Source organism: Oncorhynchus masou, chromosome 22 (genome assembly GCF_036934945.1).
Source record: "Oncorhynchus masou masou isolate Uvic2021 chromosome 22, UVic_Omas_1.1, whole genome shotgun sequence".
In the NCBI taxonomy this organism is placed as follows: domain Eukaryota; kingdom Metazoa; phylum Chordata; class Actinopteri; order Salmoniformes; family Salmonidae; genus Oncorhynchus; species Oncorhynchus masou.
This window is the reverse complement of record NC_088233.1, coordinates 15038276-15055255: the sequence shown is the minus strand read 5'-3', so window position 1 is coordinate 15055255 and position 16980 is coordinate 15038276.

The window sequence follows — 16980 nt, the reverse complement described above, 5'->3', positions numbered from 1 at the left end:
CTATGTTGCGCTGTGTGTGCTCACTGCTCATTGATTGTCTGTATTATTATTGTAATTGTTTTTAATAACCTGCCTAGGGACTGCGGTTGAAAATGTGCCGGCTGGCTAAAACCAGCACTTTTATTGAAATGTTGAATCCCTGTAAAAATACAAAATTAAACTCAAACTCAAACTTGTGAAAATAGTACCAAAGCGATATAAGAAAACTGTCAATTTACAAAAATGTCTAAAAACATGTTTTCACTTTGTCCTTATAGGGTATTATGTGTACATGGTTGAGAAAAACATTTAATTTAATCCATTTTGAATTCAGGCTGTAACACAACAATGTGAAATAAGTCAACCACTTTCACACCAGTATCACTGCACATTGTAAATATGGTCTGGAACTGACTGACCATGTATAGTTTGCTTACTTACTTTCTTGTGTTCTTATTTCTCCTGTGTTTTTGTTCTACCTTATGTTATTTTTGTTGTATTACGTTGTTATTAATTACTGCATTGTTGGGTTTAGAGCTTGCAAGAAAGGCATTTCTTGTGCACGTGACATTAAAACTTGAAACACAAAAACAAATGCTTGGAGGAGGAGAGAGACTTAACTACAGTAAATTCTCTGCTGACCTATGACCTCTTTGAGTCATAACTCTCAGGCGGAACGGAAGCTACTTTTATCAGATCTGGAGCTGAGAAGACTGTATCCTATAGAGGTCTATAGATCTACCACGGTGCACAGATTAACGTGACAGATGGAGAACTCTCACTCAGATCAATAACTGTCGACAGTACATGGTGATCTCAATCCCACAGTATGAGCAATCCAGACCTGGGTTCAAATACTATTCTAAATCTTTCAAATACTTATAAAGTATGCTTTAGCCTGACTGGAGTGCCAGATGGGTGGGGTTTGCACATTGTTATATTGGACTGTTATATTGGTTCCAGTGCGCCAGGCAAGCTTAATCAAGCCCAGATAAAGTATTTTAAATGACTTTCCAATAGTATTTGAACCCAGGTCTGGAGCTGTCTGATGATAACCTACAGACAATAGCTCTATCCGCAGAATGGACAGAGAGACAAAGATTGCAACCATCCATCCATCACACAGCTGATCACCACACAATTTATCCCCGAGGTGGATCATCAGCACTCTGAAATTGGAAACGATTGGTAAAATTGAACCGTTCAGAACGTGTTTGCTGTATCAATATTGTGACTCTCGCTGTTATGATTTGAAGAATGGATGAAGTGGGTCCTTTGAGAGCAGCCGGTGCTGTCTGCTGCTGCAATACTACCAGTGACTTATTGGTTTAGATCCTGGTACAAAGCTCTACTGGAAAGAAAACATAAGGAATAAAAAAAGACAAACCTGTGTGATTCACCATTGACAATTCAGACAAACTGCTCGAAAGTAGTGATTTGAAGTCTGCTTTTTGGCAAGAACAACCCATCAAACTCAACTCCAGATCTCAAAGCCAGTTCCACTGCTTTTTTTCATTGCTCCCCTCTAATCAGGGACTGAATTAGACCTGGCAGTTGTAATGAATTATCAGGTAGAACAGAAAAGCAGCAAGCTCTGGACCTCGTAGGGTAAGAGTTGAATAGCCCTGGCCTAGACCATATCTCCCAGCCCAGTTTGTGGTTGTAGTTGTCCTTTCAGAGTTAACCGGTCATAAAGGGCAAAACAAAACGTAATACAATTGCAGTTTAGATGCTTATCCACAGTTCTGTGTTCTGCTGTTCTTGGCCATAATGTAACCTTTACCTTACCTCGGTTCAGTTAGTGGTCCAAACAAACATATTGTTGGATAAACATACACATAGATGCTACAGAGCACGATTTACTGTACTGTACTGTCGTTTGTAGCTGGTTCCACATCATTAAGTATAAGATGATATGTTTAATCAGATTATGAATAGGGATTAATAATCTCCTAAACTGACATGGAAGGCATTTTTATACTGCGGAGGAGGAGGAGGTCTTCACCCATAGCATTAGCAGATTATACTGCTGATATCACGATCTACATTTCCTAGTATCTGTGTATTGATCTTTCTATCTGCACTGACTCCGATATTTAAGCAAACCTATTGTTTTTGATGGAATTCTTCTTTCTTATTATTATTCTTCCACACGTTGCAATATCTCAATGCCCAATTGCAATTTTGCCAATATAGAAGTACACTGAGTGTACAAAACATTAGGAACATCATCCTAATATTGAGTTGCACCCCCATTTGCCCTCACAACAGCCTCAATTTGTCTGGGTGTAACAGTATAGACTTTACGTCCGTCCCCTCGCTCCAACCTGGGCGCGAACCAGGGATGCTCTGCACACGTCAACAGTCACACTCGAAGCATCGTTACACATCGCTCCACAAAAGCCGCGGCCCTTGCAGAGCAAGGGGACCCCCTAATTCAAGGTCTCAGAGCGAGTGACGTCACCGATTGAAACGCTACCACCGCTAACTAGCTAGCCATTTCGCATCGGCTTCATGGGCATGGACTCTACAAGGTGTCGAAAGAGTTCCACAGGGATGCTGGCCCATGTTGACTCCAATGCTTCCCACAGTTGTGTCAGGCTGGCTGGATGTCCTTTGATACACACAGGAAACTGTTGAGCGTGAAAAACCCTGCAGCATGGCAGTTCTTGACACACTCAAACTGGTGACTCAAACCGGTGTGCTCAATCCATGTCTCAATTGTCTCAAGGCTTAAAAATCATCTTTAACCTGTATCTTCCCCTTCAACTACACCAATTGAAGTGGATTTAACAGATGACATCAATAAGGGATCACAGCTTTCGCCTGGATTCACCTGGTCGGTCGATGTCATGGAAAGAGCAGGTGTTCATAATGTTCTGTACACTCAGTGTATATCACTTAGACAGGATAATGAAAGATGTTAGCTCTGCCCTATGGTTTGACATTAGCATGAGTGTAACACAAAACTTGAAAAGCTGTTGTAAAGGTTGTTGTAGTGTTTTGGGGTCAATTTAAGGGCCAGGTAATACCAGAACGTACACCAGAGTAACGAGGTCAGCCTTGGCAGATTAGCAGATTGTCAGTTTTGCTCATCATAAGGAACACATTTGCATGGCATCTTTGTAAAAAATATATATATATTGCGTCCTCAATTAAACCCTAATAACTCCACTGTTCTTCGCTCTATCAACTTGAAACGTGCACCTAAAGTGTTTTCAATTGTTACATGTACACGAGGGAGGATGTATAATGCTGCAAAGCAACTGTCTCTTTCAGCCCACTCTGAAGCCAGCACCACGTTTTACTTCTGCTTGCAGCTCTATTGGTATTCTTTCTGTGAGCTCTCATATTATTTCAGTCATTACATGTGATTTTGGAAAACCTTTGCCCATGCTAAAAAGGGGTTGGAGTATGAGCAAGGGAATAAATTGGTGTGAATTAACGAAATGTCATGCTCCCAAGGGAGCGCGGAAATTGAAAGCCGCACAGTTATCAAACTGCTTTGGGAAACTCTATTTCAACATCACCTTCTCTTTCACTCAAGTTCCATATTCTAGTAGAGTCCTGATCTGAACAAAACTCTATTTGCTCCTTTCATTAACTCTGAATGAATCATTTCATCCAAGCTTTTCCTTTGTAGGTTATATAGTGTATTTCAGCATGAGTACATATGACACATTTTTCCCTTATTGCTTTGTTGCCACCATATGAAAGCCCTTTATGGAGGAGAGACGGAGAGAAAGACTGGATGCACTTTCTTCTATCACAAAACACCACAGCTCTTCCTGATCATGAGGATGTTGCTGTAAACCTTTTACGGACATTGCAGTACAAGTTTCAAGGATATTTCTGTAAAAGTGTCAGGATCAGACAAAGATCCATGATTAGAAAACTGCAAAAGTCATTTCACAGATTCATCCTTACATCAAACGATAAGCTACTGAATCCAGTCACATTATTCAGCAATAAGGCAATCTTTCCAATAACAATAGTTGTTTTTTTAAGTGTCATTTAGCAGACACTCTTATCCAGAGCAATTTACAAGCGCATTTGCTCAAAGGCACATCGACAGATTTTTCACCTAGTCGGCGCGGTGAAACATTTTGGTTACTGACCCAACGCTCTTAACCGCTAGGCTACCTGCTAATGGTCTCAACATAATAAGGTCACCTCACACTCAGTGGCCCTCATCAGATGGATTATCAGATGAAAAGCAATTGATGCTTTCAACCAATAAAATATTTCCATGACTGAAATGGAACTCAAGTGATTACACAACAATCCAGCCTATGCACATTTACTCTCAGTCACTCATATACTGGTCTAACTGAAATTACACAAAGCATAGAACTACACACACATCAGCTTCCTCCTTCCCCTGAAATATAATTCATTTGGGTTTCCAGAGAGTTCTATTGGAACCCTTCAAAGGAACTCATGGGCACATAGTCAACCAAAAAACCAGACAACTTGAGAGGAGGAGAGTTAAAGTAACTTCACTCCACATAAAAGCACTGACTTGGTGTAAAACATCACAGCTCTGTGAAGATGCTTAGCAGCCATTAGCATAGCGCTATAAGATGCATCAGGGATCCCTGGGGAGTCTTGTTTCCTTTAAATGGAAGGCAGCCATCGAAACCCTCCCATACCGAACCACCATTTGTGCGTCCCAAATGGCATCCTATTCCCTATACAGTGTATCACTTTTGACTAGGGTCCAATGCACAACTTTTGACGAGATGCCCTATGGGCCCTGGTCAAAATTTGTGCACTATGTAGGGAGCATTTGGGACGCACACTATGAACCCATCCGGATCACCTCTGTCCTGTCCCAAGGGACCAAACAACCACAACCTAGAAGTGGCAGCAAAGGTCATTGTGAGATGACGCTGCTGCTGCTACTCTCTGGGGGATATGTTGACCTGGAGAGGGAACAAAACAAGCAGAGATCTGTCCCCTTTCTATCTGAGACCGAAATAAGGGGATCCTTCAAAAAGTATTATTAATGACTCTCACCCTTTATATAAATAGTTATTTGGGGGGGGGGGGTAATTTGACATCCGGATGAATAATCAAGACATGTAGCTTTCCTCATTAGAAGAAGGTGGAAAGGATACTATTTTCTCTGTGAGAGGGGATGTAATATGCCAGCCTTTTAAATGTCTTTATGGGAACTGAATCTGAATACAGAAAGTGGGTCTGAAATGAGGCTTGATATTTCCAGCTCGTGCTTTGGAGCTTAAGTGAATTTAATGCCATTTAGAAAGCTCTATGCTATCAGTAATCTCTAAGATACTTTCCAGTAGATTTGATTAGGTTATTAAGGAACCATAATGTATATCAGTTCATTACAAACTGTCATGACATATGACATACGTTTTCAATGTTATTTTAAAGAATGGTCATCTCTATACTAGCCGACACAGTTGACACAGTTGACTGCTCCTACAGTGAACTGTACTGCAGTGTGTGTGTGTGTGTGTGTGTGTGTGTGTGTGTGTGTGTGTGTGTGTGTGTGTGTGTGTGTGTGTGTGTGTGTGTGTGTGTGTGTGTGTGTGTGTGTGTGTGTCTATACAGATTCCTAGCCCTGCTTGTAGTGCACAGATTCCCCGGCCAGGGGCTGTGAGGTGCTCAGAGCACAGACAGGATGAGACTATTTATAGCCAGGAGAAGAGAAATAATTCAGTGTGATCAGAGTGCAGGTCATTCAAGTCTTCTTTTCACAGAGGAGACAGAGAGAAGTGAAAAGACGAACATCCCCTCCCCTCTCGTTCCCCTCTCTACCTCTACTCCCCATTAATGAAAGGGGTGATATCTGTTTGAATCCCCTCTGTCTCCTCTATCTACTCTCCATTCAGGTCAAATCTTCTTTTCACAGAGGAGACAGGCAAAAGACGAACATCCCTTCTCCTCTCTCTACCACTCTATCAGTCTTCATTCACGACAGTGGGGATATTTCCTATCTCTCCACCACTATTCTCCATTCATGACAGTGGGGATATGATATCTGTTAGAAGCGTTATGGCTCAATCCCCAGTCCTTTCTGTGAGCTGTCAAGGGAGACACTGGAGATATGGATGTCTTCTTCCTCTGAATAGTGCAGCACAGCCAAAGCCTGGCCAATAATCATGATATGTATTCATCTTAACCTACTGCCAATTAATGAAACTTGATTTGACAGTATATGGCTTAGCTTGCAAGGTTTATGTCAACTGTTTTTTTTGCATAACATATGGATTTCAGGGGACTGCAATGGAGTCTGTAAAATGAATTTGAATGAATGTATGTATTTAACATATCTCCCATACCTCCGGAGAACGTATGCACAATGCCATTCCACGTGATGGGATAACCATTCAGGAATAGATTAATAAAGCAGCCTAAAGATAGAGTTTCATCACATAGAAGCCAGGACACAGCGCAGTGTTTGGTTTGAATGCAAAAACATGTCATTTCCCCTTTTGTGAAATTATGTCGAAATTCAAACAAAATAAAAGCTAATTATTTTCTCATTCAGATAGTACCACATAGTTACCAAAAATATACCCCTACAATTTCAGCATACAAAGGTAAGGTCGTATAACATTGTATAAAACATATGAATAACATAGTAACAAGGCGTGATTTGCCTACTCACCTCTGTAGCAATAACCATCAGTCTTTGAAGCTGAGAAGAGTTTGCGCCTGTCCGTCGAAAGTCAATTTCCTCTCGCTCGAGGTTGTTGATTTACAACAATGTCTCTCAGCATCACGACTGAAAACTCAGCTTTCGCATATCTTTGCAAAATGTTTAAAAAACGAACCTTACTGCTTATTGCCATGCGTTCCATTAACGCAGTCACGTTCTTGGTTGTCTGTTGAATTCACTTATTAGGTCTAGCGAGGATTGGAGAGTAGCTCGAGGGTGAGAGAAGTAGGCTAGCCTACAAGGGCGGTTTGCCAAATGTGTGAGTGGAGCGCAGCGCGGCATCTCCCTGCTTCTATTTCTTGCTCTCTAAGTCTCTGGCAGTCCCATGGGAAAGCGATGCAGCTGATACTGCCGACACTGCCAGGCAACCGCTACAATAATAGTTTGTGCTTCAAAGGTCTGGAAACCGCAAGCATTCAGGTAGACCTACAGTTATGCCAGCTTGTGTGTGTGTGTGTGTGTGTGTGTGTGTGTGCGTATGTGTGTGTTTGTTTGCATAACACATGTGGCGACTCCCCACGATTCTATCTACCTGCTCTCTGTCCATGACTAATGTATCAAGTGTCAATTTAACAGGAGCATAATCCTTTAAACATGACAAGTTGTTGTCTTTAATTTCAAATGTATTGTGGATTGTAAAATAATACACTAGAAAACTATATTGTTGATTTTCCACATTGACCTTTGGAATGGCCTGCATGAATGAGTGCTGTGTCCTTTGTTTGAGTTTTATTTTGTATAGGTTACCTTGACGAACAAACCCTATTGTCTGTCGTCCTTTTGCTTTATACAAGATGCAGAAGGAGATTAATACCTTGCTTAAAGCAATCCAGCATTTGTTGTTGAAACAGAACACCCGGTAAATGTAATTTGGGCATAGAGCTACTATAGGCCTATATCAGAGTGCATAGTGACACGTTATCCCTTTCACACCAAGACGTTTTTCTGTCAACTTTACTATACCTCCAACGTTTTTCCATATTTTCCTTATATCTGAAAGGTATCGATGGTATCATAGCTGAAACTTTGAAACTTTTATTTCCGCCTAACGACCATAGTAGCCTAAATAATGTCGGTAAACTTCTGCCTACGGGTTTAGTATGAAATGTAGCCACAATGCTGAGGCGACATTGGCACGCACTACGCTCTTAAACCTTTGATGGTCGCCAGGCAGCGCGAGTTAACAATCCTTCTGCCAGTTCTTAACTTTGCAAGGCATGTCACTTCTCCCATCTTCGCAGAGCCCACCAGCATGCACTGTTTTCTTATCAACAATTTGATGGGTCCATAAATAATTACTGTGGGAATAAATATCACTGAATATCACTGATTGACGGACATTTTGGAATAAAGTAGGTTAATACAATTGAAGGCATCTATCAAATTGTTGTTTACTGGAACTCCCAAAATCATCCATTCTATGTAATACATTTGAAGCAATAGCCTACCCGCGTGTGGTCAACTTGATGATCATTTCAGCGCCGTTTTGATTGGGACAGCGCCATCGCTTTGAGACAAGCATGGGTACTCCTCCTTATAAATCAATCAATGTCAGATTTTCTTTTCACTGAATCTCAGTTTGGATATTGGTTAGGTTACAATTAGGCTAGGGAAATTCTAGCTACATTTAAGTGAGTGCTGCTCATGATCATCTTGTCTAGTTGGATCATTTATCAAAACATTTTGATTGCATGTCATGAAGTTTACCAAGTAGATTACTTTTACTCTTCACTCGCAGTTGTTTAGCATCTAGGCCTAATCCCGATCAAAAGCCTGTGACTTCACTGATTTGTCTCAATCAATGTGATTTTGTATCACTGAATCTCCATCTGTAGCCTATAGACTAGGCCTATTTGGTTAATTGGTTTACGGATGGGCAAATTAGTGACTGTGGTAAAGCTCATCTCGTTCGCTCATCTATCACTGATCAGAAACGTTTAGCATATAATAATGTAGCCCAGTGTAGGCTTATTATTTTGCTAATTATTATGCTAGATTGTGTATAGGCAAGTCCTAAATCCCGCAGAGGTTGTGAAATATGAACACCAGACTCACATGCTTTTGAAAATAGGATTGCTATTATGTTATATCGGTATCTTGATGAAGATACACTCAATATAAAACCCGACGGCTACTCCCTAACAAAGTGGAGTGAGGGTAGGAAAGAGATGAAACCTGGATACAAAAAAGCATGGTGTTTGCCTCTGTTTCAAAATATTGCTTTTTTTATAACAGCGGTTCCACACGTTCCCATGACACAAGTTGTGTGGGAAATATATTATTTGTATTATATATATTCTGTTATATTCCATTATATTCTTACTATGTGTTGACTGTGATGGGGTGGGTGTGTCTTGTCTGTTTAATGATTAAAAAAAGAATGAACTATTGATCTCATTCGTTTGGAAGTAACATAATTAAACTACAAATATGCCATTCTAGTGGTTTGGAAATACATTTTATTATTTGTATTATGTTTCTTAGGACCTGCCTAAACAAATTAACAATGGTTTATTTGTTATGGATTTATTCAAATAGATTCCCACCCAAATCTGCACACCACTACTACCACGCCCCACCTGCATGCCGGCATGCACATGCGAGGTATAAATGGCCTATGCAGGCAAGAATGTGGTAAAAATTGGCCTGTATGTAAGGGGGTCATAAACATTGCCCAATTTATTTTACAGGCAAAATACCGTAAATCCTATGTGAAAGCAGTATTTCAGACACAGACAACACCTCACTGCATTTGATCACCCTCTGCTGTTTTAGTTGGGTACATTCTGGGCCTACTGTATAAATACAAAGTCTCAAAACACCATGATTGTGTAATGAAAACGTGAAAAGTAGTGCATCTAAACTGAGATCTGGTGTTTGAAGGGTGATTGAATGTTAACCCAAAGTAAGTGTTTTAAAACAGAAATGTAGCACTCTGAAACACCCAAATTGGATCTTCAACCTGAATACTGGTGTTTTTAAGAGAGTGCAGTAAACACTTCTTGGGGTTTCAGTGCATGTAAAAGGCAGCATCAAAACACAAAAACTGTGTTTCCCATACAATCAATGGTTTAGAAATGCAAATAGTTTATAGCCTAAATATTGATTGGGTCTCTGGAGATTGTTTTATGTGGAATCCCCCCCCCCGCCCCAAAAAAAGGAAATAAAGAAAGGCCAAGGAAGATGTTACATTTAGTTGAAATTTTACCCACACAGCCACACTGTCAGAAATTATTCTGGGGTGAATTGAAATTGAAAAAAAAAAATACATATAATGAATAAAAATGAATGCAAGTCGTGCAGAGCCCCTGGCCTAGTGGTAACGCACCCGGGTTAGACACGTCACCTCTCTTCCCGCCAAAGACCCCCGCTCCAACCGCTCAATCTGTTTCTCCCATATCTGTAATTCCTCTGTCATTTCATAACAGTCTCAATAAAGTGTAAAAATACCCCAAAATAAAAAAGAAATGTATGTATGCAAGTGTTTTCAATGATTTGTTAATTTAATTTTACCAAGATAATGTTAATCTAACTTAAAGCTGCAATATGTAGAAATGTGTGTTATAGATCTATCCCTCTCATTTGAAGCATGTCTAAGAAGCGGTAGATCTGTACTATGTGCTGTATTTCTATGCTTCCTGTTCTTACATTTAGTTTTTGCTTCTTTTGATTTTGTCACCAGCTTCAAACAGCTGAAAATACAATATTTTTGTTTATTGAAAATATATTTCACAACGGTTTAGATGGGTCAATGATTCTCTACACTATACATTGCTTGTTTTGTCACATAAACTGAAATGAGGATAACTATTAGAATTTTAGCAACCAGGAAATGGCAGAGCGATTTCTGCATAGTACATCTTAAATATTTTGCTCAAAATGTAAGTATCTTTCATGAGGATAAACAAAGAGAGAGGCGATAGAGTAATTTAACTAATTAGAAGTCTTTGGTTTTAATCACCTTGAACTTCCCATCTTGCAACGTGACTCTATTTTTAGAATTGTGGGTAATTCAACATTTTTAGACTTCATGATTCTTTCACACAATGTTGTATGCATGTTTGAAGAAATAAAAGTATATGCCTATATTAGTATTAAGATTGTTGTGGTGTAATGGATCACAATGAACGTATTAATTAACATTCAGGAAAATTGACATTTAGTAAGGACAGCACCAATTCCCACATTCATGATTGTCAATGGAAGAGGAAATTGCAACATTTTCAGTTCTTGCCATTCAACCTCCAGTTACTGCTCGTAGTTTGAACACTGTGCTTGGCAATGCCTGCCAAAACGGTATACAGTATAATGGCAAATGATCAAACACATAAAATAACGTTAAACATTAAGAAACTTCTGAAAAAGGGATCTAATTCTGTAATAGACGGGATTCAAAACATCATAATGGTGTTTACAAGCTTTAGAGGGAGGAAACAACCTCAAAAGAGAAGGGATCTTATTCTCCACTAAACAGGACTTGAAACACCAAAATAGCATTTTCACCTTTTTCTGTTAGTGCTCACAGTCCCTGGCAAGGTGTTGCACAACACTTTATTAAGTGTTACAACACACCATGTAATGTTTCAAAACACCTCAGAATTATGTGTTTCAATACTCCAGCAAAGTTAAGGTTTTGTCTCATTCAAGTTGGTGGCTGCTCAGTTGCCACTAGTTTTGGTGTAACAAAGCACTTCATTTCAACAGTGCACAAGCCTACACTCACTAACAGTGTGTCAATAGCCGTTGTCCATGGAGGGACTTGCTAATGTATGACTCAATTGTCTTGTGAATTCATTCAATTCAAAACTATGTAGCTTGAATTGTAGCCATCAGGCTGAAATAATAGCTCTATGGTGGCACATATTGATTGAGCTGAAGGGTCTTTGGGCAGTTTTTGCTTTTCACAATCTACTCTGTTTGATTGTGACTTAATGTCCTTCGCTGTAGGGAGGAAAATACACCCACTTTCTGTCTATTTTTCTGTCTGTCTGAATTATGCACTTTTGGTTTTATAGCCCCTTTAATTCCTCATTCTTATGGGATTTCATTGTGAGACAGGGTGCATGTTGTTGACATGACGCTTTTGTTATGTGCTCCTACAGTCATTGCACAAGATTAGAATTCTATATCAGTGTCACGCCCTGGTCGAAGATTATTGTGTTTGTCTTTATTTATTTGGTCAGGCCAGGGTGTGACATGGGTTTATTGTGGTGTGTTTTGTCTTGGGGTTTTGTTAGGTATCGGGTGTATGGCTTAGTGGGGGTATCTAGCATAGTCTATGGCTGTCTGGAGTGGTTCTCAATCAGAGGCAGGTGTTTATCGTTGTCTCTGATTGGGAACCATATTTAGGCAGCCATATTCTTTGAGTATTTCATGGGTGATTGTTCCTGTCTCTGTGTTTATGTTCACCAGATAGGCTGTATAGGTTTTCACGTTCGTTTATTGTTTTGTTTAGTTATTTCATGTCGAGCCATTTATTAAAGAACATGAATAACTACCACGCTGCATTTTGGTCCGCTTCTCCTTCGGCAGACGAAAACCGTTACAGAATCACCCACCACAACGGGACCAAGCGGCGTGGTAACAGGCAACAGCAACAGCAGGAGCAACAAAGAGAGGAATGGACATGGGAGGACGAATTGGACGGAGAAGGACCCTGGGCTCAGCCTGGAGAATATCGCCGCCCCAAAGAAGAACTGGAGGTGTTGAAAGCGGAGAGGCGCCGGTATGAGGAGGCAGCGTGGCGACGCGGATGGAAGCCCGAGAGTCAGCCCCAAAAATGTCTTGGGGGGGGGCTCAGGGAGAGTGTGGCAGAGTCAGGAGTCAGACCTGAGCCAACTCTCCCTGTTTATCGTGAGGAGCCAAGGAGGAGACCAGAATCAGAACCGGTGTTGGAGGTGAGCGAAGCAGAGACTGTGAAGGAGTTAATGGGGAAATTGGAGGAGAGAGAAATAAGGGAGTTGCTGTGTTGGTGCTTTTTGCATGGAATTCGCCCGATGGAGCGTGTCGGGGATTTGATGGCACCTGGGTCAGCGCTCCATACTCGTCCTGAGGTGCGTGTTAGTCGGCTGGTGAAGTTGGTGCCAGCCTCACGCACCAGGCCTCCTGTGCACCTTCCTAGCCTTGCACGTCCTGTGCCAGCACTGCTCTCAAGATCTCCAGTACGCCTTCACGGTCTAGCCCATCCTGTGCCACCTCCACACACCAGCCCTCCGGTGGCAGCTCCCCGCACCAGGCTTCCTGTGCGTGTCCTCGGCCCAGTACCACCAGTGCCAGCACCACGCATCAGGCCTACAGTGCGCCTCGCCTCTCCAGCGCTGCCGGAGCCTTCCTCCTCTCCTGCGCTGCCGGAGTCTCCCGCCTGTTCAGCGCTGCTGGAGCCTTTCTCCTCTCCTGCGCTGCCGGAGTCTCCTGCCTGTTCAGCGCAGCCAGAGCCTTCCTCCTCTACAGCGCTGCCAGAGTCTCCCGCCTGTTCAGCGCAGCCAGAGCCTTCCTCCTCTCCTGCGCTGCTGGAGTCTCCCACCTGTTTAGCGCTGCCAGAGCCTTCCGCCTCTACAGCACTGCCGGAGTCTCCTGCCTGTTTAGCGCAGCCAGAGCTGCCAGCCTGCATGGAGCAGCTAGAGCTGCCAGCCTGCATGGAGCAGCCAGAGCTGTCAGTCTGCATGGAGCAGCCAGAGCTGTCAGTCTTCATGGAACAGCCAGAGCTGCCAGTTTGCATGGAGCAGCCAGAGCTGTCAGTCTGCATGGAGCAGCCAGAGCTGCCAGTCTGCAAGGAGCTGCCAGTCTGCAAGGAGCTGCCAGTCTGCATGGAGCTGCCAGAGCTGCCAGTCTGCATGGAGCAGCCAGAGCTGCCAGTCTGCAAGAAGCCACCAGAGCTGCCAGTCTGCATGGATCAGACAGAGCCGCCAGTCAGCATGGAGCAGCCAGAGCTGCCAGTCTGCATGGACCAGCCAGAGCTGTCAGTCTTCATGGAACAGCCAGAGCTGCCAGTCTGCATGGAGCAGCCAGAGCTGTCAGTCTGCATGGAGCAGCCAGAGCTGCCAGTCTGCAAGGAGCTGCCAGTCTGCAAGGAGCTGCCAGTCTGCAAGGAGCTGCCAGAGCCATCAGTCTGCCAGGATCCGCCAGTCAGCCAGACTCTTCCAGATCCGCCAGTCAGCCAGACTCTTCCAGGTCAGCCAGACTCTTCCGGATCTGCCAGAACCGCCAGCCAGCCAGGATCTGCCGGATCCAACTACCTGCCTGAGCTTCCTCTCAGTGCTGAGCTTCCTCTCAGTGCTGGGCTTCCTCTCAGTGCCGAGCTTCCCATCAGTGCCGAGCTTCCCATCAGTGCCGAGCTGCCCCTCAGTCCCGAGCTGCCCCTCAGTCCCGAGCTGCCCCTCAGTCCCGAGCTGCCCCTCAGTCCCGAGCTGCCCCTCAGTCCAGTGGGGTTCTGGGTGAGGACTACTAGGCCATGGTCGGCGGCGAGGGTGGACTATCCAAGGACGTGAGGAGGAGGGACTAAGACATTGATAGAGTGGGGTCCACGTCCTGCGCCAGAGCCGCCACCATGGACAGACGCCACCCGGACCCTCCCCTATGGTTTTGGTGTGCGTCCGGGAGTCCGCACATTAGGGGGGGGGGTTCTGTCACGCCCTGGTCGAAGTTTATTGTGTTTATTTATTTGGTCAGGCCAGGGTGTGACATGGGTTTATTGTGGTGTGTTTTGTCTTGGGGTTTTGTTAGGTATCGGGTGTGTGGCTTAGTGGGGGTATCTGGCATAGTCTATGGCTGTCTGGGGTGGTTCTCAATCAGAGGCAGGTGTTTATTGTTGTCTCTGATTGGGAACCATATTTAGGCAGCCATATTCGTTGAGTATTTCGTGGGTGATTGTTCCTGTCTCTGTGTTTATGTTCACCAGATAGGCTGTATAGGTTTTCACGTTCATTTATTGTTTTGTTTAGTTATTTCATGTCGAGTCATTTATTAAATAACATGAATAACCACCACGCTGCATTTTGGTTCGCTTCTCCTTCGACAGACGAGAACCGTTACAATCAGCCGACAAATTCTAGAACATGCAAGCGTTTGAATATGTTTTTGTTAGTTAAGAAAAAACAAGTCACTGGAAAAATAACAGTGTGAAACAGTTGAAGCTCTCTTCACTGAAATAACTTGAAATGGTTGAGGTAGGGAAAACAAACTGTTCTATTGTACTGGTGTTTTACAATGCAATTAGTCTCACAAAGAAGCATAATTTGCTGCTGTGCGTTTGAAACATGTTTTATTGTTATGGTTTATAGATATATTGAATAAATAATTAGACCTTGAGTTAGAAAAGGCTACAGTAGCCAGTTAGTAGCTTGTTAATGAAGTCAAATGAATTTCTCATTCTAAATCAAATGCATTTTTCATAACATCTATTGGTATTGGACAGATTTAAATATTGCTTTGGCCTAGCTACAGTTAGTAGCCCCAGACAAAATAAAATATTTCAAATAATGGATTATGAAGTCATATGGATAATCATATGTTTTCTCATTATCTCTTTGGCAGAAGCAGACACGAAGGTTAAGCCAGGGTTCAAACAACAGCCAGGTCAAAAAAGGCAGTGCCACACAGGCCAGGGGTTAGCAGAGCTGGGGGTCAGTGTTGGTACACAGCCATGCCTGGCTCTGAATCCAACCACCGGGAGACTAGAGGAGGCTGTAGACCAGGCTGCCATCCATCTCCAAAGACAGGTAAACTACACCAATTTCTAATTCCTAATTCTATGAGCTACACTGACGACACTTTGATGAGCCTGGTCCCAGATCTGTTTATGATGTATTGTGAACTCCTACGGTCAATCATTGTCATAACAAAGTTGACAAGAAAGCTAAAAAAAAATCTGAGACTAGGTTATCAGTGCTAAAAACACCCGACCCAAATGACTCTTTCTATGATGCAAACTACTGTACTAGCTTGGTCCCAACTTTGCACTTGATGCAAATGCTTAATAAATCTGTCCCAGAGGGATTGCAGTTTCTCTTCCTCTGTACTGACAACTTGAATAGTACTCTATTCCATCTGTTCACTCTTCTTCTTGTACAGAAGCTGAAGAAGGAAAGAGGGGGGGTTATGAATAATGAGAAGGGGAGTATATACAATTCCATTAAAGCAGTGTAAAGTGTCTACCCTCCGTATCCCAAAGGAGATATAGAACTCTACTACTATCTGAAGTGTGCACTAAGCCAACCAAGCCAACTGACCGTCTCTGCTCATCCATGGTCTGAGTGTCAATGAGTACCAGGCCGTCTACAACACAGTGGTGAAGCCCTTCGCTAGTACTGCTAGTGCATTGTCATCATATAGTCACGCCCAAGGCATACGGTAGACTTAAAGGAGAGACTGCTGGACAGACCAAAGCTTAAGGAGAAGACGGTTGTGTGGAGGTTATAGAAACGTTTTATCCCAAGGTTAGGCCTCAAGCCTCAAGTCTGGGGGTTGGTAGTAGAGCCACACACACAGTCACTCTGTATTTTCTCATTTTAATATATTCAATTGAATTTTAACATACCCTCATCTGATGTCTTGGCTTTGTAATCATCACAATGCATCAGGTCATGTAGTAACACGGAAAAACACTGGCTATCTTTGATGAGCCGACAACTTTTTCCTACAATTAGCAATTGATTTCCTATGGGCATGATGATTCATACAGATTGACTCATATTACTTTATGACATAAAGTAACCTCTGTAGAATTGTACATGTGGTGTTTCTATCTTCTAACTCTATGAAAGCACTATACAGAGAAAAAGCACACTGCTCATTATACAGCAGGCAAATTGGTCTCAGTTTCTGTGAGTTGAGAGTGAAACGGCAGACCCAAATGTTTATCATTCCTTAGATATTTGCATGGTTCAGTTTCACACTGAATGGAAAAAGATGAGGATGAGTCCTTGGTGCGTCACAAGAAAATATTACGCAAACCTTTTCATGGTCTTTTAACTCTGAGCGCCTGGAGGAAGTGGAGAGGGAGGTCGTGAGGCAACAAAACCACAACATCTGTTTTTATCATCATTTTTACTACATTGGATGACAGCGCTAAATAAAACATTACATATCATATCAAACTTCATATCATTAAACTTGTAAATATATTAGCCTGGTCTCAGATCTGTTTGTGCTATCATGTCAACTCCTCGTCATGTTTTTCATAACAAGAAGTGGCAAGGAGTAGCATGATGACACACAGACTGGTGCCCAGGCTAGAAAAATATCAATGTAATTAATACAACTTTACCTTGGTAACTGTCATAAATATACATTTCATACTGGAGCACAGGAAT